The sequence below is a fragment of the Peromyscus leucopus genome, chromosome 5 (assembly GCF_004664715.2).
Source record: "Peromyscus leucopus breed LL Stock chromosome 5, UCI_PerLeu_2.1, whole genome shotgun sequence".
In the NCBI taxonomy this organism is placed as follows: Eukaryota; Metazoa; Chordata; class Mammalia; order Rodentia; family Cricetidae; genus Peromyscus; species Peromyscus leucopus.
The window spans coordinates 64,841,650-64,868,577 of NC_051067.1; the positions used below are offsets into that span (position 1 = coordinate 64,841,650).

Sequence of the window (26,928 nt, forward strand, 5' to 3'; positions counted from 1 at the left end):
TTTCAAAGTATTTTAAAAATAATAATTATAAAGTAGAAAACCAATCAAAATGAAATTTAAAAACCCAATTCACTGAGAACAGATCTAGTAAGGTACACAACATACAAATATACACACACAGAGACACACAAGTGAATACACAACCCTTCTCCAAAAATCTTTTACCTAGCCTGTAACAAATGGTTAACTGGGTAAAATTACCTTAGGCATCTTAATGTAAATACCCCTGGTTGAATCTGTAAGAATGAACCATTTGTGGTTACAAACACATGGTAGATAGAACTTACTCAGGATCTCAAAGGCAAGCCATGTTTTTTGCTGCTCTTGTTTTTAATCTGCTCACTGCTAAGGGTGATCCACAGACTGGTAGATATGTGGCTGGGGACAATGGCATTTGGGACACTCTATACATGCACTTGCTGAGTTCTGTTCTGAGCTTCTACAGCTCAAAGGTCACCATCGTCATCCAGACTTCAGGACAGTAGTTGGGGATGACCACAAAGACTTTGCTCTTTGCAGTAAATCAAACTAGCAGGCTATTATTCAGTGATTGAAAATTGACCAACACAAGATACAGAAGGAAAAACTTAATATAAAGGCTGCTAATAAATCACTTAGTACACCCACAGGAAAAGCAGGAGGTAACTGTACCCATAAGTTTACAGGAAACAAGGAAAATGAGATTATGTGAAACTTTAATAATATTACACTATACATTTCCCAGTGTGTCTCTCCCTTAAAACAAGTCACCTTTGGTCCTTTAAATTCTTCATGAAGTTAAGAAATTCCATTCTAATTCGTGCAGAATTGGTCACAACTAGCCAGCAGCAGGAAGTATGAGTCTAGATCCATTTTTATCCCAGAGATTAGAACAGTCTACAGTCCTCTGTGCCCCATCTGTGCACAGCAGGAGAGGAAATACGACATTCTATACCCACACTGCAGCTTCATGGTGGCCTTTCATGGAAACAGACTTTGTTGGCCTTTGTCATAAGTCGCTCCTCAGAGTAAATTATCCACAGGAATCAAGAGAGAGTGAATGGTAAAAGGCACGACTTCTTGCATGGGACAAAGTAGGAGCCAGCACTTCCAAAGTTTCTGTATCAGGCATTTGTACCACCCTGTACGAGGCCTCACCTACTAGGAAACTTCCCAGCGGAGAGCCATGAAAACTCAGCAAAGAACATGTGCTGTGTGGCAACCTAGACACCAAGCAAACAGCCACGAGGAGGGTCACACAGGCGCACACTTCCACAGTCGTTCCCTGATGGTAAGAAAGCATTTTACAACAACTCCAGCCACGTGTGGTGGCACACACCAATAACCCACTGCACGGGAGGCAAGAGCAGGGCACCCAGCCTGCGCGCAACAGCTCAGCTGGGGCTGCATAGCAAGATCCTTCCTCAGCTCCCCTCCAAAAAATATAAACCCCGGCATAGATGACCCACATCTATGCTTCAAAATACAATAGTGATTACATCACACAGACACACACTTTCTACCGAATTTTGTTTTAAAGTGCATTTGTAGCACACCTTGGAAAAATAATGAGATTCAGCAGCAGGTAAAGGAACAAGCAATATGTGCTGTCTGCATACAATGGAATATTATTCAACCAGAGAAAGGAAAGAGGTCTGACCCATGCTATGACCTAGATGAAACTCAGGAACAATAGGCTCAGTGGAATAAGTTAGTCACAGAAAGGCACACATTGTACCACTCCACTCATGCGAGGCCCTCCGTGTCGTCACACTGACAGAGCAGAGCACTGGCAGCCAGGGGTGGAGGGGAATGGGCCAATTTGATTGTTTACTGGATACAGAGTTATGGTTTCAGGTGATGAACTGTGGCAGTGCTGGGTGCACAGGACTGAAGTACTTGATGCCACCAAACTACACACCTGAGGCTGTGACACATGAGCTGGCTGGGTGGTAGGAGCATTGGCAGAGCAAGCCTGAAGACATGAGCTCCATCCCCAGAACCCAGTGAAGATAAGATGGAAAGTTAACCTCTGACCTCCATACCTGAGCAATGAGGGGCTGGCAAGACAGCTCAGTGGGTAAGAGCACTTGCTGCTGTTGCAGAGGACCCAGGTTCTGTTCTGTTCCTGGCTCTCATATTGGGGGTGGAGGGACGCTCTGAACCATCTGTAACTCTGGGGATATGATATCCTCTCCTGGCTTCCACAGGCACCAGCACACATGTGACATACACTCACACAGACATACGCACATACACATGAATAAAAGATAAAATGCTGGGTGGCGGTGGCTCACGTCTTTAATCCCAGCACTCGGAAGGCAGAGCCAAGCGGATCTCTGTGAGTTCGAAGCCAGCCTCGTCTACAGAGTGAGATCCAGGACAAGCACCAAAACTACACAGAGAAACTCTGTCTCAAAAAACAAAACAAAACAAAATGTTTAAATTAACTAACTTTTTAAAAAGTATTTTCTCTCTAAAGGTGCGCTGCTTTGCTATCCACGCTTGCTCTTCAGCTCACACAGTGTGGCGGCTTCCATCATGATTTCTGCTGGATGCCAGCTGCGGAGCCCTGTAAGCTCAGATTATAACCTGTGCTCATCACAACCCATGTCCACACTGACCATGCTGGGTAGGAAGGAACAAAAAGCCAGAAATCTTTACTAGTCACCCACAGCTTTCCATTCACACAATGCTCCACAAGTAAGTGAGCCACTTTTCTCCTAAACATCCCTGGACAGTTAATACTTCCGTGACCACAGCAAGTCAGGAGTTACATTTACTTAAAACCATTTGGGGGGAGGGTACACTCATTTACGAATGGCTCCTAGTCAAAACTCTTCCCATCTGGAGAGTCCTAAAGCCGACACCTATGCTAACATTTAATAAAATGTCCATACTAATGAGGAACAGTTCAAAAAAGCAAAATGGCAACATCTTCATTTCTAAGTTTAAAGCTTTTGTTAATTTGAAGTATCACCCAGCTTCCTTCAAGACACTGACCTTAAGCTCCCCGACCCGAGGGCAGATGTCTGGTCTGGTATCATGCAGAGGATGCCTGCCCTCATTTAGGAGTTTAATACATTCCACCAACTCAGTCTGATTTTACTCATCCGTCTTCACTTTGCCAAAGCTTTTTCAGTAATTTCCTCAATGTTAAAAGTACAGTGAAGAGAATTCTAGAATAAACAAGCTCCTTCCCTTTTGTGTTTGCATGTTTCCTTTGATGATTCTGAAATAATAATGGTTTATAAATATGACAAGTCTTCACTGGGCGGGGGAATCCATCATCTCAGAGTTGCTGAAGAGATGGGAGCTTGCCAAACTGTTCACTTTCTAGTCCTGTTTATAAAGTAAATCCCAGCAGCCCTAGGGACTTATTTCCCAGTCAGGAAAACATTCAGAAGGCAAGAAAGCTAGGGATATACTTTCATATACAAGAAAAAAATCATTTGGCAACTTCTATTACAAAAAGAAATTGTAACTACTGGGGTTAGAGAGATGGCTCATCAGTTAAGAGTGCTTGCTGCTCTTCTAGAGGCCCGGAGTTCAGTTCCCAGCACCCACATGTGGGAGAAGGCTCATAACTGCCTATAAATCCAGCTCCAGGGGATAGGATACCCTCTTCTGGCTTCTGCAGGCACCTGCACTCATGTGATCACACACACACACACACACACACACACACACACACACACACACCTTTCAATAAAAAAATTATGACTATTATAGGAGAGATTAAAATGAAGTGACTGGGCAGATGGGAAAGCTTCTCATCTCGCCTGATAAACCACTGCTGAGGGCTGAAGGTAACAGGATCCAAACTCTACCCAGAGTGTGTTCACTGAACTCATCTGCAGCTCATCATCACGGCAAGCACTCATCTCTCGACCAGACTCCCCAGGAAGGACAGAACGTTTTCATTTAAACTCAGGCAAAAAATAAGAACTCTGATCACATGTTTTCTTTTAAGGTTGCTATGGTTTGAGTCTGAAATGTCCCCCACAGGCTCATATGCTTGAACATTTGGTCCCCAGATGGTGGCACTGTCCGGAGAAGTTGTGGAGCCTTCACAGTGTGAGGTTCAACTGTGGGAAGCAGGTCACTAAATGTGGACCTTGTGGTTCTGACTCCCAGAGCAAATGCAACCTCACACTCTCACCTCCCAGGGCAAAGCCACTCAATCACACCAAGCCTTCCCCATCATATACAAGCTGCAATCCCTCTGAAACTGTGAGCTGGACCACACCTTATGTCCCTTAAGTGTCTTCTGTCAGGGATTCTACCCCAGCAACAAGAAAAGTAACTCATTCCAAGACAGTATCAGAATTATAATGGAAAAAATTAGGTTATTTTCCTATTAATTTCTATGGACCCCCAACACAAGCATCTGGAAAAAATGTCTACAGTGTAGTAAGGAGCAAATAAACTGATTTGTGTAAATTGTTTCCTTAATTTTCAGCTAAAATAGTTACCATTTGACACATCAACTTTAAAAACTAATTCATTAAAGTATAACTCTCTCCTAAGTGGTTTGGGCATTAAGTGTCATTTGTAAATGGCCACAACTGATAGGCTTCCAGGGACAGGAGAAGGTACTATGTCATCAAGGAGAAAATCCCTTTGGAAACAACAAAACTGTGAACCACATGTTACTATTCAGAAGCCAGGTTTCTGACTGCCCTGGAATATAGAAAGAACACTTACCTTTAAATGGTAAAGTAACTAAAAATCTCACAATTGGAATAAGTCAGGTAAAATCTGTGAGGGCTGAATGGCACTTTGATTATTTACCAGCATCAACCTCCACACTCAGCCTGTGACAACCCCAAAACTGCTACCCAGAGCATAGCCAAGCAACACGAAGTTTACCCATGCAAACACAGGCATTCCTGTATTTCAGTCCCACTCTCTGAAGTGAAAAACACAACAGCAAGAGAATTTCAAATTCAAGTTGGGCTAGGCTTATTTTTTAAAGCCCAGAACTTGGGGGACTGAGGCAGGATCACACATTTGAGGCTAGCATGCACTATATGTATCAAGACCTTGTCTCAAAACATTGAGGAATAGGGATGTAACCCAATAATGGAGTATTTGCTGCATGAAAGAAGTTTGTCTGCAGGGCTTGAGAGATGGCTCAGCTGAGTTCCAATCCCCAGCATCCATATAAAAGTGAGGTTACTACGTCATTAGGAATGGGCCCTCATGGTTATGCCCACGTGTAGTTTGGTCCTATTGTTCTGGTGTGTGTCCGATCCCAGTGACCCACCAGCAAGATGGGAGGTAGACACAAAAGAATCCTTTGAAACCTGAAGCCAGCTAGCCTGAAGAACACCACAGAGAAAAAGAGAGCCTGTCTCAAGCAAGCAAGGTGGAAGGTGAGGACTGACACCCAAGGTTATCCCCTGACCTCCACATGGGCACTGCGGTGCACATTTGCCCACACAAACACATGTGCACACACACATACACATAGACATACACATATTATATACAGCAGCTACACACACACACACAGAGAGAGAGAGAGAGAGAGAGAGGAGAGAGAGAGAGAGAGAGAGAGAGAGAAATTACTCAGTGTCCCATATTAGGACATAAAATTATTTTAAACATTTTGTCATTCCCTAAATTCTTTTCCAACAGCACTATAAATGTTGAGTTATGCATATAAATTAAGTCAGATATACAAGGACATAAATAAGAATCAGAAAGTCAAAGCACCCAAGGCATGGAACAAGTAAAGTGCCACTCATCAGAACTAATGTAATTTCTAGGTCTGAGTGTTGACTACATTAACTGCTTCCTGGTGTCTAGGGCCAAAAACTTACATATTTTTCATTCTCAAGGAAAAAAAAATAGCATCCAACTTTCTCAAGGGAAAGGAGCAGACATCACAGCATGCTAGTCTAGAAGATGCTTCCCACATGGCTTAGATAAGGAAGGAAGAGGAAGAGTGCAGACAATACCCTCATTCATCCACACACATACAAGTGCAATGAGCACATGGCTATTTCCTATTTTTAAAAAGCCGTTAAAGGTCAAAGGGTCGGATTATGCCTGGTCCTCAATCCACTGCTTCCAGAATCCTAACTTCACACCAAAATGGATCTCAAAATACTGTATTCTGCAGAATCGTCTCAAATCATTTCCGTTTGCACACTTATTGAGAAAGAGGAGTATGCAGCTATCCTCAGAGATGAAGACCTAGGGAAGTCCTGCTGCATTGACCAGTGTGAGAGGAGGTCTCCCAGGCTGAGGGACACCTGGGGCTCCAGTAAGCTAAGGAATATACCAGGTACCTGTGCCTGGGCAGGGCGAGCTTGTGGGCTAGAAGACTATACGACAGGGAGGCCTAGAATAACAAGAACAGAACACACATTATCTATGATGCACCTGATAAGGCTTGAGGACAGAAAATAAAGCAGTTGAAGAGGGACTGAGGCCTCTGCATGGCTTTCCAGAGAGGGATCTAGGGGACCAGAAAGGCCTAGGCAAGTACAAGAAGGGACATTAATGGAGATGAGATCAGGGAGGGGCAGGGGAGCCACCAGACTCAGACTCACCCTTACATGTGAAGAACTAACCTTAACCCTAAACCCATTTCTTGCGATGCATCTTTTTTTTTTTGGGAGGGGGGGTTGAGACAGGGTGCTGTGGGATGGTCTGGATTGGCCAGTGGCCAGGCAGGAAGTATAGGTGGGACTAACATAGAGGAGAATTGGAACAGGAAGGCAGGGAGAGACACTGCCAGCCGCCGCCATGACAAGCAGCATGTGAAGATGCCGGTAAGCGACAAGCCAGCCATGTGGCAAGGTATAGATTTATGGAAATGGATTAATTTAAGCTATAAGAACAATTAGCAAGAAGCCTGCCATGGCCATACAGTTTGTAAGCAATATAAGTCTCTGTGTTTACTTGGTTGGGCCTGAGCGGCTGTGGGACTGGTGAGTGACAAAGATTTGTCCTGACTGTGGGCAAGGCAGGAAAACTCTAGCTACAACAGGGTTTCTCTGTGTAGCTTTGCACCTTTCCTAGATCTCGCTCTGTAGACTAGGCTGGCATCAAACTCACAGAGATCTGCCTGCCTCTGCCTCCCGAGTGCTGGGATTAAAGGCGTGCGCCACCACTGCCCGGCTTCGATGCATCTTTATACACAGACCTAGATGTTCCTGGGGACATCTACCTCTGACATCACTGCAGGTGACTGCCCCAGCAAGTGTTAAAATTGATATCCATTTGGTAAAAGACATACTGTGTAAGGCTCCATACTGTCTACAACTGTGGAAGATGTCTGTCCAGGTCAACCTTTCAATTCTAGCTTACTGCTGACAGATCCCTGGTGACTATTGTGGTTGTGGGACAGTAGAATAAACCTGTCCTCACAATCAAGAACACTGTCATTATCTTGTGTATATCACAGAGATCCGGGTTTAGAGGGGTAGGAGGGTAGGACATAGCGCTCAGCTTCAAAATACCTGTGACTTGCTGTCCCCATACATGTATGTCAAGTTCCCAAAAGACTTGCTCTAACATGAACAGAAAGCAGACCACGCCCCCAGGAGAGCCTAGCCTAGAGAACAGGGCTTTGCAGTACATGGCCTCAATAACAAACACACCCAATATTGTCAGCTTTTCTACTGAGTGCTCGCTCTACACAGGCACACTGAGGGCCAGCAACTACATTACTGCAAAGCTCACTGAAAGGGGAGCCATTCCTCTTCTCCAGCTTACTGGTACGGACACAAACTCAGGCTGGTACTTCACTTGCCTACTGAACTGCAGACCCAGAGGTGGACCCCAGCGGTGGAATTCTGGGGCCCATCCTCCCACTGTATTTTAAATTGAAAGAACTGGAAAGAAAAAAACTGGTTCACGAGGCAGAAGTTCCCCAGGAAAAGAAACAAAGATAGTTTTTTTTTTCCTGGACCAGTAAGAGAGGAAGGGTCTCACTGAAGATCCAGAGGCAGATGAATGTAACCCAGAACTGAATATACTGCGGGACAGCTACCTGTTGCTAATAAGTGATAAGTGACAAGTAACACGAAATGCGGAACCCCAGGACAGACCACAGAACTCTGCAAACAGGATATGGGTGCACCTTCCTGAGCATACACCACCCACTCCCCAGCTGATCTTCTAGATTTCAGTGTTTTGATCTGTGTTAGCACAAGCTTGTTGCATGGCGCTCCAGCTGTCTTTTGTTTTGGGTTATTTTTTTAGAAAGTGGTCAAGGAACTTGTGGTCAGACCCATCACTCCACCCAAATCATAAAGATAGGGTGGGTGGAGACCAAAGACTCACTTGCAGATATCAGCAGTCAGGGAGGAAAAAGAAAAGTTCGTGCTAGGAGCAAGCTACAGAGGGAAAGAAGAAATCCAAGTCCAGCTGCTTGCTAGAAAGGTCTTCTGCATTTCAACCTGGCTGGGACACTCCCGGCCATCACAGTCACTTCTTAGGAGCCAGGGCTAGAAACAGCACGCAGTGCAGGATGGTGCTTTCTCCCTACAAGGCCCATTGCTGTGACTGTCCTTAGAAAAAGGGTTCTAAGTTCAGGACATGTGGACTAAAAAAAACCACAGAAACACACAAGAGTAAATGCCACCTTAAAAGGGAATTCCCAGCGTCTCCTGCTGACCAGAGCTTCTGACGAACACAAAGACTAGCTGAGGAGAGCAAACAAGGTGGGACTTTCTGAAGCTCACTCAGCCCCATGGTAATCAACAGGAAATGTCACACCTGAGTCCAGGCAGAAGCTTAGTGTCAGGTGCCCAGCTGCAGGAAGCAGGAAAGCCCTGCAGGGGACTCCAGATTCGCACAAGGTCCCTGTCCTGTTTCCAGACCTGGAGGGCTTCAGTGCATAATCAAGTGAACACAGGCACAAGCCAAGGTGGAAAAGCAAGCATGACCCCCATGGGACTGCTTTCTCACCCCACAGCATCCAGGCTCCGGGTCTTTCATCACATTTCACCAGGAACAAAGGCATCTCAGGCACGACAATGGTCTACATGTGGTGGCCTCCAAATAAAATGGTTCAACTAAAAACCTCACTCTTGATTCCCAAAGAGAGACAAGGAACACAAGCATGGGGGCTCTCTCTGCATGAAGATCAGCAACTCTGAGGACCCCAGATCCCTCCCATTGACCTTACTCCGTCATTCCCACTTTTCAGCAGTCAATAAAAACAAGGCTTCAGAAACCAATTCTCATCAGGCTGGAAAGTGAAGAAGGCTCAGCCTCCCCTCCTTCCTCTCTCCCCTGCCTCCTTTTCTCAACAGTCCTAGCCAGCAACACCTCAAGGAGCCTCTGTGCTCCTAGGAGCCCCCAGGAAAAGAGACCGCAGTCCCCTAAGAGACTCCAGAAAAGGTACAATAACAAAAAATACTGTGGCGTGTGATGTCCTAAAGTTTCCAATATTAGCTGAGCACAGTCAACCATCTAAAACAAACCCAGAGAGGAGAGCTCAGAATTGTGTGTTCTCTAAAGCACCATCCCACTTTCAATCCAATGCTAACTGTTGAAAACTCCTCCCTGGGCTATTACTGCAGTAACACGCTTCAGAAAAACCCTTGGGTATGAATTTAGAGAGGACTATCAAATGAATCACCCACACATAAAAAACAATTTATCTCCATTTAAAAAGCCATGTGGATCCATATGACTGACGTTAGCAAGAGCACACAGACCAAGTGTCTGACAATGACTCTGAGAGAGCTATAAATAGGCCGTTTTCGAAATTAGTCAGCTATGCGCTCTGTTTTCCCCAAAGCGCAGGCATGCAGCATGTTCCAGACAGTGCACACGAACTGCTTAGTTTCTAGCAGAAATGGACTTAGAGGAGAAAAACAACAGTCTTGTTCAAGTCACAGCTCTCAGCCATTAAGTGTGAAACAGGAAGCGCCCAATGAATTGTAATTTAGGGGCACTGAACGCAAACAAGTGTTCTCTGGGCACATCTAAGGGGAGGCGCAGAGCCAAGCGTGGTTTTTATTGTATCACCAACTGAAGCTGCTCGTGGATCGGAGAAGAAACCACACCCCAGTGGGCACTCTTCTCCAGTCTCCTCCTCGAGGGCTTGGGTAACATAGGTGACTGTCTAAGGAACAGCTCGGGGGCAACACCCACTGTGCTTCCTGTGCTCCAGAGGGAAGGATGTCTGAAGCCTGAGGGAGCAAGGCTGACCTCGGGAAAGCAACCCCAGACATCTTCTCCCTCCATTTCTCACCAGAGGGTGACCCGCCCCCCCCCAATCTACCACCCACACTCCTCCCCTGGGGTACCTGCAGGAAGCCTCAGCTCCAGAACTGACAGGAATAGGGAAGAGAAGGAGACAAGCAGTTCTCAGAGGGCTCCCAAGTCAATTCCCTGGTGATGTCTTCATGTATTTAAAGGGCAAATGGTAATTATATAAAATAAAAGTGATCAGAGGATTTTTTTTGAGTTGGCCCAAGGCACTTATCAAAATATACTATCAGTTCAAATTACCTAGACATCTTCTAAGAGTCTTAAAGCATCTAGTACCCCAAAGGTCTTTTAAAGCCTTTTTAAAAGCTGAGAGAAATTACCATTTAAATAATACTTACTCTAGCTAACACATCAATTTCCACTGACCAAACTTAAAGATGGTATCTTAAAAAAAAAAATCATTCAGATCTTCAGAGTACATGAAAGGCTCTGGAAAGACAATGCTTATGGGCAATGAGAATATGACATTCCTTTGACTCTGCCCCCCCCCCACAAAAGCCCACATTAAAAATAGTAAGAGGGGGCTGGAGAGATGGCTTAGAGTTTAAGAGCACTGACTTCTTCCAGATGCCCTCAGTTCAATTCCCAGCAACCACATCATGGCTCACAACCATCTATAATGAGATCTGGTGCCCTCTTCTAGCATGCAGGTATACATGCAGGCAGAACACTGTATACATAATAAATAAATCTTTTAAAAAAAATAGTAAGAGGGAGGAGGGCAGGCAGACAGACAGGACCACAGGATGGGTACCAACACACTTTCTGTAGTTAGTATAATGCAGGTCTGTGTGACGGTGGTGATTATGGAGAATTTCTGCTTTGGTAAAGTGGAATCAATTATAGTCCTATATCACAAGGTTGTAAGGAGTCTAAAAACTGATGCATAGAAATCATTTAGCATGCACATAAACACCCAAGTATTAGGGAGAATTTTTCCAGTGTGAGTTTAGGCTGCACATCTCCATTATTAGCTGTGTGGTCTCAGGAAGGCTGCTTAACATCTAAGTACTAGTTCATTCACCATCGCCCCCATCCCCTCACAAATTGAGACTAAGCCAGATGACTTCCTGATTGCTGTGGCTTTTGTAAGCATCATTTTACAATGTCAAGTTCTTTTAATACTCCAGATTTCATCTTTTTTATGCCTACGGTCAGAGCCAAGATTTACTTGATACAATTGTCTAGTCAAAAGCATGATCTTTAATTAAGACTCTCAGTACCATCATAATGATGATCCTTGTCACAATGTGGTTTCCAGAAGCTTCCTACAGTACCAAGAGACGGTCATCCACACAGGAGGAACCAATATATTTCCATGCCCTTCACTGCTGAGGGTACTCCAGGTCAGACTGTAGTGCCCAAGTGCAGCTCGCTGGTGAAGTAGGCTAATTTCATTTGCTATGGCATGGTCCCTTAAAAGGAGCACTCTCTATACTTCCTACTGAAAATACAGTCATCCATCTTTCCCAACCACTCTTAACATTAAAATTGAAAACTGTGATTTCTCCTGTTTCAGCAGAACGAAACAAAACTATCTCAGCTTTATCATTCTCCCGTGTGTGTGTGTGTGTGTGTGTGTGTGTGTGAATGTGTGTGTGTGAATGTGTGTGTGTGAATGTGTGTGTATGTCTGTCTGTGTGAGTGCATAAGAGTTCATACATGTTCCTGTGTGCACATAGACATATGTGAAGGGCAGACATTGATATCAGGTGTCTTTCATAATCACTATCTACCTTATTTTATTTAGAGACAGTCTCTCACATAGCATCAATCCAGCTAGACTGGCTGGCCAGTGAGCTCCTATGGTCCTCCTTTCCCTGACTCCCCAGCACTGGGGTCACAGACACATACTGGTGTACCTGGCTTGTGTATAGGTTCTAGGTATCACATTCAGGTCATCATGCTTGCACAAGAAGTACTTTACCATCTGGGCTATTGCCCATGCTCCTCTTTTAAAAAGAAATTTATGTATAACATGTATGTCCCATGTGTGTGTGTGTGTGTGTGTGTGTGTGTGTGTGTGTGTGTGCGTGTGTGTGTGTTGATGTGTCTGTGTCTGTGTGTGTATGTGTCTGTCTGTCTGTTTGTGCATATGTATGTGTGTAACACATGTGTACTGGTGCCCATGGAGGCCAGAAGAAGTCATCTGGAGCTGGAATTAAGATGGCCATGAGCCACCCAACATAGGTTCTGGGAACTAAACTTGAATCCTCTGAAGAGTAGTAAGCACTGCTTGCCACTGAGCCACCTCTCCAGCTCCATGTTTTTTAATTCATTAATGATTTACCTTTTCTAAGAAAAGCCTGGTCATACATGTCCTTAACACATCAGAAATTTACGAATGGTTACTGAAGAAGATAACGGATGATGGTCTGTGCCACAACGTGGAACTGTACCTTATAATCCTATGCTCTAAGCTCCTAACAGTATACACATACAGAATTTAATATTACTATAAAACCCAACTTACAATCAAACGAACCTGACACAATAGCAGGTATAAAGACAGTACAAACGGCAATTAACTTTAATGGTAGGAAGCACACCGCATGAATGACTGGAGCAGCTCAGCCACCCTCTGTTTTTCTCTGTTAAGTCCCTAGCGTCCTTCAGCTGCTTCCACATGGAGTTTTGCCAGACGCTTTGGTCACTGTGCATCTCATCTCACACTCACTAAGTTGCTCATCAAACAATCTCTAATGAAACACTTCATTCAAGCAACCATCATCAATAGATGCTAACAGCATTAGGAGAAAGGTCGATGGGGCAAATTCACAATGAAGGATCAAGCTGCCAACACAGAAACCCAATGATCAATGCTCACATCGCCATGAGTGACAGCCAGGCACTGTCTTGGGAGGATGCAAGATGAAGCAGATGTCACTACCAACAAATCATCCCTGCCCAAAGAGCTGACGAGTGCTGGGGCGGTGGTGGCACACGCCTTTAATCCCAGCATTCGGGAGGCAGGGGCAGGCAGATCTCTTTGAGTTCAAGGCCAGCCTGAGTGAGTTCCAAGAAAGGCTCCAAAGCTACACAGAGAAACCCTGTCTCAAAAAATAACAACATAAAAAAAAAAAAAAAAAAAAAAGAGCTGACCAGCAACCCAGTGGAGCAGTGGTGCTAAGTTCCAGTTTACATGAAAACGCGTGGGACAAGTTTTCAAAGCGAACTGCAGTCCAATCCAGGAAGTGGGCCACTCTACAGACAAGTCACCTGGTTTCCTCAACAAACCATCAGCACACGGAAGAAGGTGCAGGGGAAGAACAAAGGTGCTGGATTTAAAAGCCTTAAGAGGACGGACTAACACATGCATGCAGCCTGTGTACATTTTGAAGATTTGATTTCAAAGAACCCAGGTATAATAAAGCTACTGTCACACTATTTAGAAATGAGGCCGACGTTAAAACGTGGACAAATTCAACAGATTTCTGGTCTTGCCCACATCTTGCCTGAGTTTTCGGTTAACAGCACCTTCAGCCACCCCTCAGGCAAAGGGCAGGACCTAGCAACAGAAATAAGCAAGGGTGGTATGCTCTGCCCAGCTCAGAAGGGGAAGCCTCTGAGGTTGAAAGAACATGGGCCAGTCCTGGGGATGCCCCAAGAGGAAACTTGCAGATCTTCCCACTCAGAAGCTTTTGCAAATAAGTCTGTAGCCCAGGGTTTTATCTGAAACTTGTTGTGATAGAAAGCGAAAAGTCAGCTCTTGGAGCAGAGGAGTCAGATCTGAAGTGAACAGGATGCCGGACGTTGAGAGAACGGGAGACAAGGGAGGCCAAAAGGCTACTTAGACTTTCGCATCTTAAACAAGGCTCCACTCTACCACCTCTGCCTCTGGAGTTGGGGTAGGATCTGATTTCTGTATTTTTTCACCAACATCAGTGTGTAGCACCACAACCACTCATCTCTTTTAAGAAGAAAACAAAACAAAACAAACAAACAAACAAAAAACCGGCAGACTCTTGGCAATTCAAACAAGGTAAGTCAAAGGAAAAATTTTTTTAATTAAATTTGTTTTTTTTTTTCTTCTTAAAATGTAGTATTCTAAAAAGAAATGCAGGGTTTTAGTTGTGACTTTGAACTAGTAAACTAGATTATATGGTAAAATCCTAAAAGATGGAAAGCATACTACCTTTGAAAAGCTGGTGTAACAATGCTACACTTTCATCCTTAGGAACTTAGAAAGAGGTGGAACTAGCAAAGAGTGTCTTACCGGAAACCAAGAGTGAAATCTAGGCGTAAAATGTGTCCTTATTCCAAGCAGCTCCCTGTTGTACAACAGTCCCAGCTCATGGGTGCTTACCCCAGATAAACACATGTGACCAGCCCTTACCAAGCTACTGATGTGACTGAGTTGTTGAAAATATCTTCCACAATTTAGAATATTTGTGATATATAAGGAATCCTCCTGCAACACAGGATATGAAATCTTCTAATAGGAATGTTACATAGATGGAAAAAATCTGTTCAAATATGCAATTGGCACAAAGAGGAGAAAATACATTAATATCTAATGCAATTACATAATCATCTTTAAAAATGTATGATGCCTAATTAAATTCCATCCAGTAATAGTTAAGTCAGAAGTAGCCTCAGGGTACTTCATACAAAAATGTATTTCTGGTAAACACCACATTGAAAACATAGCTCAAGCATGCAAGCTCTGGCTAATGGCATAATTATGTGCTTTTAATCTGGTGCCACTCTGATGCTACGCCTAAGAAAATTACCCCAAGAAAGGACCACTTTAAGATTCCATAATCTCCATATGGTAAAGCCAAACTGAAAATTTAGGACAAACATTGTTCTTAAAGCTACAACTTCAGATTTATCTGCAAGCCTGTTTCCCTACTGGAAATCTCAGCCCTCCCTGAAGTTAAAATGTGCAAACTTTAAACATGGGGTCAGAGGAGCTCATCGGCACAGTGAAGAGGCAGTTCTAGAAGGTCAAAGCCAAAACTCGATCTTAGCTTTATCACCCTGGGCAAGCTTTTTAGTGTCTCTGTACTCGAGACTCCTCCTTGGTCAAGCACTAAGCACACAACCACCCTCATGGAATCTCCTAGAAGATCACAAAAGACAGCAACGTTAACAGAGTCCTGTACTGGTGAACACTAACTATGATTTTTACTAATGCCATCTTAAGATACATCCCAATGATGCTTTTCCCATCAGCAAAGAGTACATCATTCTAAGAAAGGCCAAGAATGCCCCTTAAAAGCATATGAATTATGAAGCCAGGTAGTGGTGGTGCACTCCTTTAACCCCAGCACTCTGGAGGCAGAAGTAGGTAGACTAGTCTCTGAGTTCAAGGCCAACCTGGTCTACACAGGGAGTTTTAGGACAGCCAGAGCTACATAAACCCTATCTTAAAAGAGACAAAAACCGAACAAACAAAATGGTATATGAATTACAAAACAATGAATGAATCTCAAAAGCTTTATGAGCTGAACAAAGCCAACCCCATAGCTATACTGTATGACTCCATTTGTCCAAAATTCCTGAAAAACAAAAAGAAAAACAAAACTCTGGAGACTCTGAGCTGCGGTCGCCTAAGGCTGAGGTGGGAATGGGAACTGACTGTAGAACCTCAAACCAAACTGGGATGATGGCTGCGAAGCCTACAAATTATGAGAAACTATGAACAGTATGTTGATAATAGGTGAATTCGATGAAATGTAAATTATACTTCAACAAAGTATACTGTAAAAACAAAGAACATAACAAAGGTGTACGGGGGAAAAAAAAATGACACATTTCCAAAGTGCTCCCATGAAACTTGACACCCATCTGCCGTCATCATTCAGCTATAGACAGAACAGAGCAAAAATGAGCTGAGAAGCACTGGTTCAGTTGGATTCTATCCCAACTCCTAGCCTTTTCCCGGGCAACATCTCAGCTTCTCTAATCTTTGGCTTCCTCATCTGTGATACAAGAATAAAGCAATTTCAGAGACCACAGTGCATTATAAAGATAGTTCTCAGCCAGTCATTCTCTTCTAGTAAATGACATCATCATTCACCTGGTGGCTTGGGTCTCATAATTAGATCTCCCTCATGATTCTTTCACTAGCCAGTATCAATCCAAATCATTGGCAGGTCGCTGTGGCCCGTCTTCAAAATATACCATCCAGCTACTTCTCACCAACTCCATACAGTCACTGGAGTCCCTCAGGGATACAGTTGAGCATCTACTTCCACTGACCTTCCTGCATCTATGTTGGATCCTCGGAAGCCACCACTACTCTCTACAGCCAGAGAGACAGGCAGAAAACAGGCCATCTCTTCCACCCCTGCTTAGGATGCACCCATGGCTTCTGTATCAGCCAGTTTCCTCATCATGGGACCTCATCTCAAATCCTTCCTCTTGCCTGCCCACCTGGCTCCATCCACATTAGCCTTCTTGTGGTTCCTTCTACCCCAAGCTCCCATGGACTCCAGGCCCTTTACTCTACCCAGACAAACTAGAGTGTGTTACACACTTGTTCCCTTTGTTCAAAACTCAAAATAGGACCCTCGCCCTATTAAAAGCATCACTTCCTCTCCAGCAAGTTGCAGCCCCTAACTAGACTTGTTCCCTTGGCAGCACAGCTGTATAGCTCATCTGTATTTATTTACTGTCTATCGGCCATTAGCACACTAACTCCAAACAAGTGGGACTTCAATCTGTTCTATCCCCAGACGCTAGTCTGCAATATGGACTGGCACACACCAGCGTTCATTAATGCTGAATGAACAAATTTCATAAAGCATTTAGTATTAGGTCTACTACACAGGACACTACCAAAGACTGTTAGTTGGTAGTAATTATATTGTCAGTATTTGCATTTGGTGCTATTATTGTATTTTACAGATAAGAATATAGGATCCTTAACAGCCCACATCAAACTTTACTCTATGATGTTTCCACTTCCTTAAGCACAGAATAACTGAACTGGGCCTCTCACAGCAGGACCTATGGGAAGTGCAGAGCATTTTCCTCACCACTCCAGTCCTATCTCCTTACACCATCTCCTAAGGAATGACTGGTGTTCTGAGCCCCCTGGGGTGTCCTCTATAGCAGTAGTTGATAGTCACAAGGGGCATCAACAGGTATAAGACATGAAGGTAACAGTGAGAGGTGGGTTAGTGGAATGATCTCCGCTTACAGAGGAGGAAGCTGAACAGCTTGTCTCAGACATGCACTAATTTATGGTGAGCTGGGCTGCTGCAGTCTAGGCTTCTCTCTTTCAAGCACACTGTATTACTCTGTGCAACCACAGAGGAAAAAGAAAGGAAGAAAGAGGGAGAGAGGAAGGGAAACGGAGACGCAGTTGTCACAGCTGCACCTATTTCAAATGACATCAACTTTTCCGGGGAAGAACATTATACATCTACATAGAGATCTCCAAGTGACATTCTTAACTTTGTCCAGGACACAGGACAATTTTCCTGTCTCTATCTTGGACACTCATAAACAACCTGTGCTCACTTGGGCTGTGGGGTTTTATGCTATGAGTATGCAAGTCTTATAAACTCATTAGCATCCATCAGGCTCAGACACCTTAAAAACCTGACGTTTCACTTCCGCTCTCAGAGGGTATACACTCATGAATATCGATGTCAGAGTCCCACAGCCCTCTCTGACACACCTCATTATGACGCTTCGGGAAGAATGCCAAACCTGAGTCCAAGAATAGAATACAACATGGAATTTCTAATATCACAACCAGGTTATCTTTAAAACTCTCCAGGGAATATGATGAGAGGAGATGCCAGATGAAGAAAAGGACAGAGTCCTCACCCTCTCCAAGCACACCTAGGCCAGCATGTGACACACGGCCTTACTAAAACTCTCAGTCACAAGGCTGTGGGTGAGATGCGGGTTCCAATCCCTAGCCCATTTTAATTGGGCTGTTTCACTACTGAGTACTGGAAGTCTTGACAGATTAGGAGATGAGCCCTCTTTAGCTAATGGCTGGCAAATCATTACTAATTCTGCAGCTGCCCTTTCTCTCTGCTCACAGCCTCCTTTGCTGTGCTGAGGCTTTCGCTTCGCTGGGATTTCCATTTACTTTTGAGTCCTTTGCTATGTTCTGTGTATCACATCTGTGAAATCATCTCTAAGGCCAATGTTAGGAGAGTTTCCTGTTTTCTTCTAGAAGCTTTGTGGAAACACCTAAAATATCGACCAACGGTTTTGGACAAATGTGGTATATACTTACTATAGATGCTATCTGGCCTTACAAGGATGGAAATTCTACAGTATACTACAACCTTAATGAACCCTGAAGGTGTCATGCTGAGTGAAGACAGTCGGTTGCAGAGGGGCCAGTGCTGCATGGCGGCATTTCTGTGAAGTCTCTAAGAGTCAAGTTCACAGACTCAGAGGGAAGAATGATGGTTGAAAGAGCCGAGGAGGAGGGAAATAGGGGCTTTCCAGCCAAAAGCCATAAAGGTTCAGTCAAGCAATCAGCTCTAGACTGCAGCAGTTCAGGGCCCAGCCTGTGGTCAGCAGCGACGTACATGACCCAGGTGTCCTCCTGTCTGCCTCCCCGGACACTGGCCCTGGATTTTTACATGGGTGCTGGGGATCTGAACTCAGGGTCTCATGTTGGTGCAGGAAGCACGTGATGAACTAAGCTTTCTCTCTCCTCTCTCTCTCTCTCTCTCTCTCTCTCTCTCTCTCTCTCTCTCTCTCTCGGTGCTCTATAATGAAAATGTTAAGTGAGTTTTTAAAAGGCCATCAAACTGTAACCTGTATTCTACCTTGTGATAGAGAAGACTTAACAATTCCCTCTAGCTACCTCTTAGGAAGCTTACAGAGGGCTCAGCAAATTCCCTAACTAAAGCTCTCTGTGTGTCTCCTGACTGGCAAGGTCTTAATCAGCAGCAGCCCAAGGCGTGAGGATTGAGGAGTTCCTCCTTAATCCCCGCAGCATGCTCTACCAGCCCTCCATGCCTGGGAGTGTGGAGTGAACATTACTGTCATCAATACCAACTCCCATCTCCCTCACACAAGTGTGTCACACACACACACACACACACACACACACACACACACACACACACACACCACTACAGAGGGCAGATCAACTACAGGCCCAGCTTTACACCTGCACATATTCCACTTTGAGTGACATCTTTGGTAGAGCTACCCTGCCCTGCGTTCCTCTGATGTAAACACAGTCCTCCTGACACTATCCCCTCTTCCTTCCTGCATCCCACGCGAGTTTGGGAATACTCTGAAGACAGTCTCTCACTGTTTTCCCACAAGCTCCTCTAGCCACCTCTTCATCTGTAATCGAATTTCCAGAAAAGGGGGAGGAAACACAGCTGTAGTCGGCTGATCTCTGGGTAACACCAGTATTCATTTCTCAGAATCTCTGCAGGTCAGGACACCATGTCACTCTAACTGGCTTCCAGGGCTGCTGGCCCTGAGGTTTACCTTCAGTGAGGATGATGAAAACATGCTGTGGCATCTCTCAGTCATTCCTCAATTCTACACTAGAGACTGTCCTAACATCCCAGTCAAACTCGAGATGAAACACAGCACCCCTCCTGTTAGTTCAGCTAGCCCCCCGTCAGCAGGCCCTGGGCAACTCATACTCTCTCAGCTCTATGTGTCTGCCTGCCACATCAGACTTTACACGGTTAGAAACTCAACCCCCATCCTGCCCTGTGGTTTTTAATCATTCTTTCTAGAACAGCGTAAATCAAAAAGTGCTCCTTTCTATTTACAACTCTGCAAGCAACAGCCACTAAACAATGTGGGGGTCACTTGGTACAACTCTTAAAACATCCCCCTTGCCTACCCCGCTACAAAGGCCGCGTTGGTCTTGTTAACGACAATAAACTCTGTGCCCGGCCCCGAGCACCTATGCAGAGCTTCTCCAGCGACCTCAGGACAGTCCCCATCGATGTACCATGTCTAAGTGGTAACCCAAGCCAGCTTCCCAAATAACTGTATTTCTCTCACGGCTGAAGCACAGAACCCGTGATGCTAGGTGGATAAAAGCAAGCATCCATTCCTTTAAGTGCATTCCCACAAGTCCTCGGGGTGAGGAAAAGTTCAGATGGAAAAGACCCAGCACTTGGTCCACAGGAAGGAAAAGAGAAAATAATAATAGATGGCTTCGAGCAGGAAAAGCAAGACCAGGCAAAGATTAGACCCAAGGAAATGGGACGCTCTCGTGGGACCATGCCAAAGTTAGACATAGCTGTGGGTGCATACATAGGCCTTCACTCCCGCTCAGGGTGGAGTCAGTGAGCCCCAAAGCTGCCTCATTTACCCCAGCACTTTTTCTAGACTCAGCACATATTTCTAGAAATATGGATTTCCACATATGTCTGAAAATCCAGATCCCACTGAACCAAACTCCCAAGTCTGGTTTCTGAAAACACTCTTACACACTGAATTCTAGAAGGATGGGGCATTTAGACACTAATAACCATAACTAAGCCACAGTCCTCATCTGTGCCCCCCTTTTGGTGAGAAGAGCTGTCTTCTATCCCTTAACCAGCACAGAGAAAATCAGTAAAGACACTTCCTACCTTACTTGCGCATTTTAAACAAAAGTCAAAGCAATGAGTGACTGAGCGACAGCATCTGGCTTCCTACAGGTCAGGAACACGATTTCTCTGAGCATGTCTCTCAAGTACAAAACAAGTCTTATAACCACTTCAGGAATGGACTCTCCAGCCCTGATACTGGACACTCCAACAACTGGCTCTCGTCCTGCAATGTAACAGAACAGAACTTCCAAACTCTGACTTGAGGTCCAAGTTGGTTGTTGTTCTCACTGTCCACAGCTCCATGGAGGGATGGAAGATAAGAGCTGAGCATGCTGCGATTTCCTCCTGGACTTTCTTTGGATTCTATTGTGTAGTGAAGTGCCATGACTAGGAAACACCACAGATCACGACAGAGACATAACATTCTGCCCTCCATCCAGGGGTCACTACAACCCTGCAACTACCCCAAGTGTGCATGCAGGTTAAGGAACCCCAAAGTACAGATGCAGACTCCAAGCGGGAGGAAGAGCAACAAAACCATGTACCTGATAGCACACAGCCACAACTTCCTTCTTATGATGTCTCCAGGCTTCAAAAACTATTGCATCATCTCCTCAGCACCCTGCTTCTAAAGGGCTATCTCAAAGGCTTCTTTTTACTTTGCATATTAAAGAATTCAAAGATCAAATTTTTTACAAGGGGAAAATAAAAGTAATGACAAACACATCCAAGTATTTGGCCAAATATGTAACTGGGTGACTTTTTAGACACTCAAAACCCCTCACTGCACAGTGGAAACTTATTTTACTTTCTTGACTCAAACTCTGTCTGAAGCACGTGTGGATGCATCTGGAAAGCCACGGCTATTCTTTCTACAAAGGAGCTCTTTCCATCATGCATTTCTCATGAATCTCAGAATATTTTTAAAGTAAGAAGAAGATTTATTTGCTTTTTAAACAGTCAGTCCATGCTACTCCTGAAATTCAAAGTATATACACATACCTATGTATATGCATATATATGTATATTCCATGAATCCTTTTGATGCGCTCTCTCCAGTAAAGTGCAGAGCAAATTACTTTTCCTTCATCGTCCCTCTCCCTTATGTATAAGTGGTTACTGGCAAGGCTCTGAGAAAATATATTCCAAAACAAGTTGTTGGTCTAATCCTCTGGGAAAGTGGCAAAGGAACATTGCAAAGTTATCATTATTAAATGTCATACTTTAGACAAATGCCAAGGTTAGGAATTAGTAATGTATTCATTTAGTCTCTCTCTCTCTCTACACACACACACACCACACTTCCCTACCATGAATGAAGCAAGCATGCCTTCATCCTCAGGGTATGTTTGGGTGATGGCCACACGAATGACCTTTTTTCTGTGTGTGTGTGTGTGTGTGTGTGTGTGTGTGTGTGCTGAAATTTTCACAAATATATACCTTATATAATTGGAAGTGTAAAGTCTGAAACTACAAACACTAAGAAATCTTCGCTAGACGGGTACTGGCACCTCTGACCGGATTTAAAGCAACTTTAACAGCTAACATTTCCAAATGACAGAGGGGTGGCCATGCCTAGAAAAAGTCAGCGGCCTACCTGTTGGCAAGGAGGCTCAAATTCAGAAGATCAAGTCTAACATGCCCCATCCTGTTCTTCTGTTAGCCCCTTCAACGTCACACCCATTCTCAACAAGTAACTTCGCTTAGCCGTCCTGGACAAAATTTTTTCTGAGAAGGGACTGGTATGGTTGGTGTCTGCACTTCCTCCTCTCAACTGGAGCCCTCTAAATTTCAAAGAGAGCTGGGACGCTTCACTTCCCGCACACATGTCAAAACTTGGCTCTAAAGCATCAGATTACCTCCCAGTCATCCAGAACTGTTGGAGGAGGCAATCACAGAACCCAAACAAAATATAGGGACTCTTAGTGTGTAGACATCAGCCAACCTCCTGGGGTTACAGGACTCCAAGAGGCACAGCAGAGTCCGACACAGAAAAGTAACTTGCCGAAAGGAAACGGTTGTCACCACCACCTTTCTCAGTAGCACGACCCCGCCTTTGTCTGCCCGGCAGGGGCTGGCGTCGGGCCGCTGACCCCATCCAGCCGCCGGGGCAGGCGAGGCTGGCATCTGGCCGCGGGCAGCGCAGCCGCTGCAGCCAGGGTCTCGGGGGTCTGGGTCTGCAGGGCCGAGGAGACAACAATGAGCCGAGCAGCAGCCCGGATTCCCCGCCTCTCCAGGGGCCCCTCCGCCCCAGCGCCCCTCGGTCGGGGCCGCCGCCCGGGCCCTGCACCCTCGACCTGCCCAGGCGGCGCGGGCCATCCGGCTCCCGGCCGCCCGCTCGCGCCCGAGGGACCGCGAACCCACCCCGCGCTGCTGGCCAACGTCAGGGTCCCCCGGGCCGGGGTCAGGCAGGCGTCGCTGTGTCCCCGCGGGCGGCCGCCTCGCAAGCCCCTCGTCTTTGTGTGCGAAGTAAGTGTGGGGCCAGCCTACCTCGCACAAAGGCGCGCGGCTCCCCGGCGCGCTCCGCCGCTTGCGGTGGTAGCCGGTACCTTGGCCGCCGAGGTGGCGAGAGGGCGGTTCCGACGGCGGTTGCAACGCCCGACTCTGAAGCCCGTCCGGCTCCGGGCGGCTCTCACAACCCGCGGCCCCGCGCGTCAGAATTAAGTGGCGGGGCGGGGCAGGGGTGGGGCGGGGCCGCTGAGTCATCTCCAGGCCACGCCCCACGCTCCAGGCCACGCCCCCCGAGCTTTCGGCTCCGGTTGGCCCTAGTGGGCGGAGATGAGTGCTCTGGGTCCTGGGTCAGGTAGCAGGGGCCTCTGTAGTTTGCTTTCCTTTGGTTCACTGGGGACCCAGGAAAGAAGACCAGGAAGGCAGAAGGGAAAATTGTCACCTGCCGAACGGAAGGTGACAGATGCAAGTTCACTGGGTCCACATTTTAAAATTCATTGCGCACCGGCTTGTGTGTGCGCTCTCTCATCTTTCTGTCTCTGTATATGTGTGTCTTTTTTGTCTCTCTCTGTGTCTCCTCTGTCTCTTGCTCTGTCTGTCTCTGCCCCTCTGTCTGTCTTTCTGTCTCTGTCTTTTCTCTTTGTCTCGTTGTGTCTCTGTGTGTCTTTGTGTCTCTCTGTGTCTCTGTGTATCTCTTTGTCTCTCTGTGTTCCCTCCTTTCTGTGTTCTCTCTATTCTCTCTATCTCTCTGTGTCTCTCAGTCTCAGTCTCTGTCTGTCTGTCTCTCTCCAGACAGTTGAATTCCTGCCAAATATTTTTGGAAGAAAACTCAAAAGGAGTTTGTTTTACTTACACAAACTCACAGCCAACTGAAGGCTCAGAACCCATGACCCGGGCTTTCCTCCCCACCCTCATGAAAGGGCAGTTGGAGGCTTTAATTCAATGAAGGACTGATTCTGATCTTTTTAAAAAAACCCTCTCTGATTTTCATTCTCTGGCTCTCTTACATGGAGATGTTTCTCTGGCCAATCCAAAGGATCGAACATTGCCATGTACCTGAGTCACAGCAGATGCAAAAGCAGGACCTGTCTCGGGGGAAAATAAGGCCAGCAGGTTGATGGTTCTACACCAAAAGCTTTTTAATTTCCTTTGCAAAGATGACTAAGGATTTATTTATTAGGAAACTTTTCTGACACAAACAGCTTAGGTCATAGTCACACAGAAAAATGCTCTCAATGGATTTCAGTGAGCAAATTACTCATTCCAAAGGTATCTGTCCTATACAGTGTCCTCAGCCAGCTCCAGCCATCCTCCCTACCCGGAAGCCTGCTAAGCAATAGACTCACTTACCCCAGATTTACACTCTTCATATTAGTCTGAAATATGACATGTAATCATGATAACTTTGCAATCTTTATTTGCTACTTCCACATAGAGTTAAACCAACAACTTGTTTTAGAATATATATAATATAATTATATATATTATATATACATTATTATATATTAGAGCCTTCCCAGTCTGAGCAGCTTTCTGCTTGCCCTTCACTCATCTTCTGCTGCCATTGCCCCTCACCCCTGCCTTGCATGGTCTTTCATCTCTCCATAATGGCTCCCTAGTCACCACCAGAACTTGGGATCCAGCCTAGATTCCTACTCCTCCCCACCCTGATGTCAACTCTTAAGTTCTGACTAAAACGGCTAGCTACCCCTTTCCCCCTTCACCTGTAGCACCACACTTGCCTCTGGGCTCTGTTGCTACAGTATGATGGGGTGTCTTAACCAGTCATGGCCACCATCGTCACAGTGTCCCACCTGCTTTCCGGGTGAACTTTTCAGTACACACTGCTCGGTTGCTGCTGCTGCTAAAATCTCTATTGCTTTAGCTGCTTTTCTTGCCACTTCGACAGAACACCTGCTAGCAACAAAGGAAGGAGGGATTACTTCAGCTCACAAGTCTAAGTCCTTCCTGGTGGCTGGTGTGTCTGATGGTAACTCCTTACATCATGACCAAGGGCAGAAAAGAGTGAGAGTAGAGCCATGGGCCAGTTAACATTTTTAAAGCCCACCACTAGTGATGATGCTGACAAGCACACCCCGAAGACTCCATAGCCCTCAAAATACCACCACTGGCTGTAGGCCACACAGCAAGCATGGACCTGGAAGGGGCATGATAGACTCAATGTCCAATGTGTAACAGGTTCCCAATTGCTGCTACGAGGTGAAGTTCAAGCTGCTTAGAGCAGTGTTCCAGAGGACAGCATCCTCCCCTGAAATCTGGACCATGCCTGCATGCTCTCCCTACATCCCCTAAGCACTTAGGACTTTGCTGCATGGCCCTGCTCTGTGACTGTTGACACCAGACGTCATGGTGAGTAGGTCACCTCATACATTCTCCCACATGCTTCTGCCTCTGCCTGGTATACCTCTACCCACTCCCAGATCCAAAAGCCTCCCTGAGTCTAAGGCTCCTCTGAAAAGCCTTCCTGACCTGCACTAATTGAATGGGTTCATTCTTCCCATCTGTAATGAGCTCAGCATTGTAATTACCACACTGCATTGCTAATATGCATTCCCTGAGCACATTTTGTGCTTGACGTATATATATTTATCTATACATCCTCAGGCATAATTTAGCATGTGTCCTATAAGAAGTGCTAGGGTCTAGATTCTATACTCCCCATAACATCACAAATTGAAATCCTGACCACTCTCACCCTAGTAGAGCTATGTTTGGCGATAAGCCCTGTATAGAGGTAATCAAGTTAAATTAGATCATAAGGTGACTATATGTTAGTTACTTGTCCTGTTGCCAAAACAAAAGACCTGAAAGAAGCAACTTAGGAAGAACAGACATATAGTTCAAGGAGATCATTACAGGAAAGGCACGTGACAGGAGTGTCGGGTGGCTCACACTGTTCCAGCCAGCAGAGGTGAGTGCTAGTGCTCAACCTCTTCCTCCTTCTCATGTAGTCCCAGACCACAGCCAGTGGAGAGTGCCACCCATGTTTAGGGTGGGGTGTCCCACTTCAGTTAGCCTAGTCTTTGTAATAGCCTCACAGATTTACCCAAAGGCTTGTGTCTGGTAATTCTAGACCCCACCAAGCTGGCAATCAATATTAACCAGCACAATGACCTTACAGGAAGGAAAGTGACAGTTCCACCCCCAACACACATGAGGACACACGGACACGGACACACGGACACACACACACACACGAAGACACAGACAGAAAGCAACATCTAGAAACCAGAACAAGAAACCTTACTAGAAAACAACCTTTCCTGGCATCTTGACCCTTACATCCCAGCCTCCAAAATGGCATCAAAATAAAATAAAGGGTCTTACTTATACCTTTGCAATCTGTGGTGTTCTTTTATGGCAGCCTGACCAGGTGATATAAAAAGCATGACTTTGAGTCTCACTTTGGGAAAACCCTACCCTACCAGTGTGCTTGACTTGACCCTCCAAGGCAGCCTGGACACACTTCCACAGTGCCAACCATTGGGCAGAGTGTCTGAATGTGTTAAGTGACCACACAGCTTTTCCCTTCCCTGCCCTCTCAAAGAAATGGAAACATACGATTTGTTCTACTGTCTGAGATAGATGCCTTCAGAGCCTACCCTGTGGTATCGGGTCCCACATTTCTTTTAACACAAAAACAAATAAGAAAGAGAGCAAATATTTACTTTAATTTTTTTTTTCAGTTGACAGCAGATAGTATGAAATCCACTTTTGGAAGCTAAATGTCTCACAACCCTGG

At 45.4% G+C, this 26,928-nt stretch overlaps 1 protein-coding gene across 2 annotated transcripts in view; it reads right to left on the reverse strand.

Moving 5' to 3' along the window:
- Fam107b (family with sequence similarity 107 member B) overlaps window positions 1-23,365 on the reverse strand; it is a 66,953-nt gene extending 43,588 nt beyond the window's left edge. For both annotated transcript variants that reach the window (XM_028895090.2, XM_028895088.2), the window contains exon 1: window positions 23,208-23,365. The gene's annotated coding sequence lies outside the window, so the exon portion shown is untranslated. The remainder of the gene's footprint in view (window positions 1-23,207) is intronic.
- Between the last annotated feature and the right edge of the window lie 3,563 nt (window positions 23,366-26,928).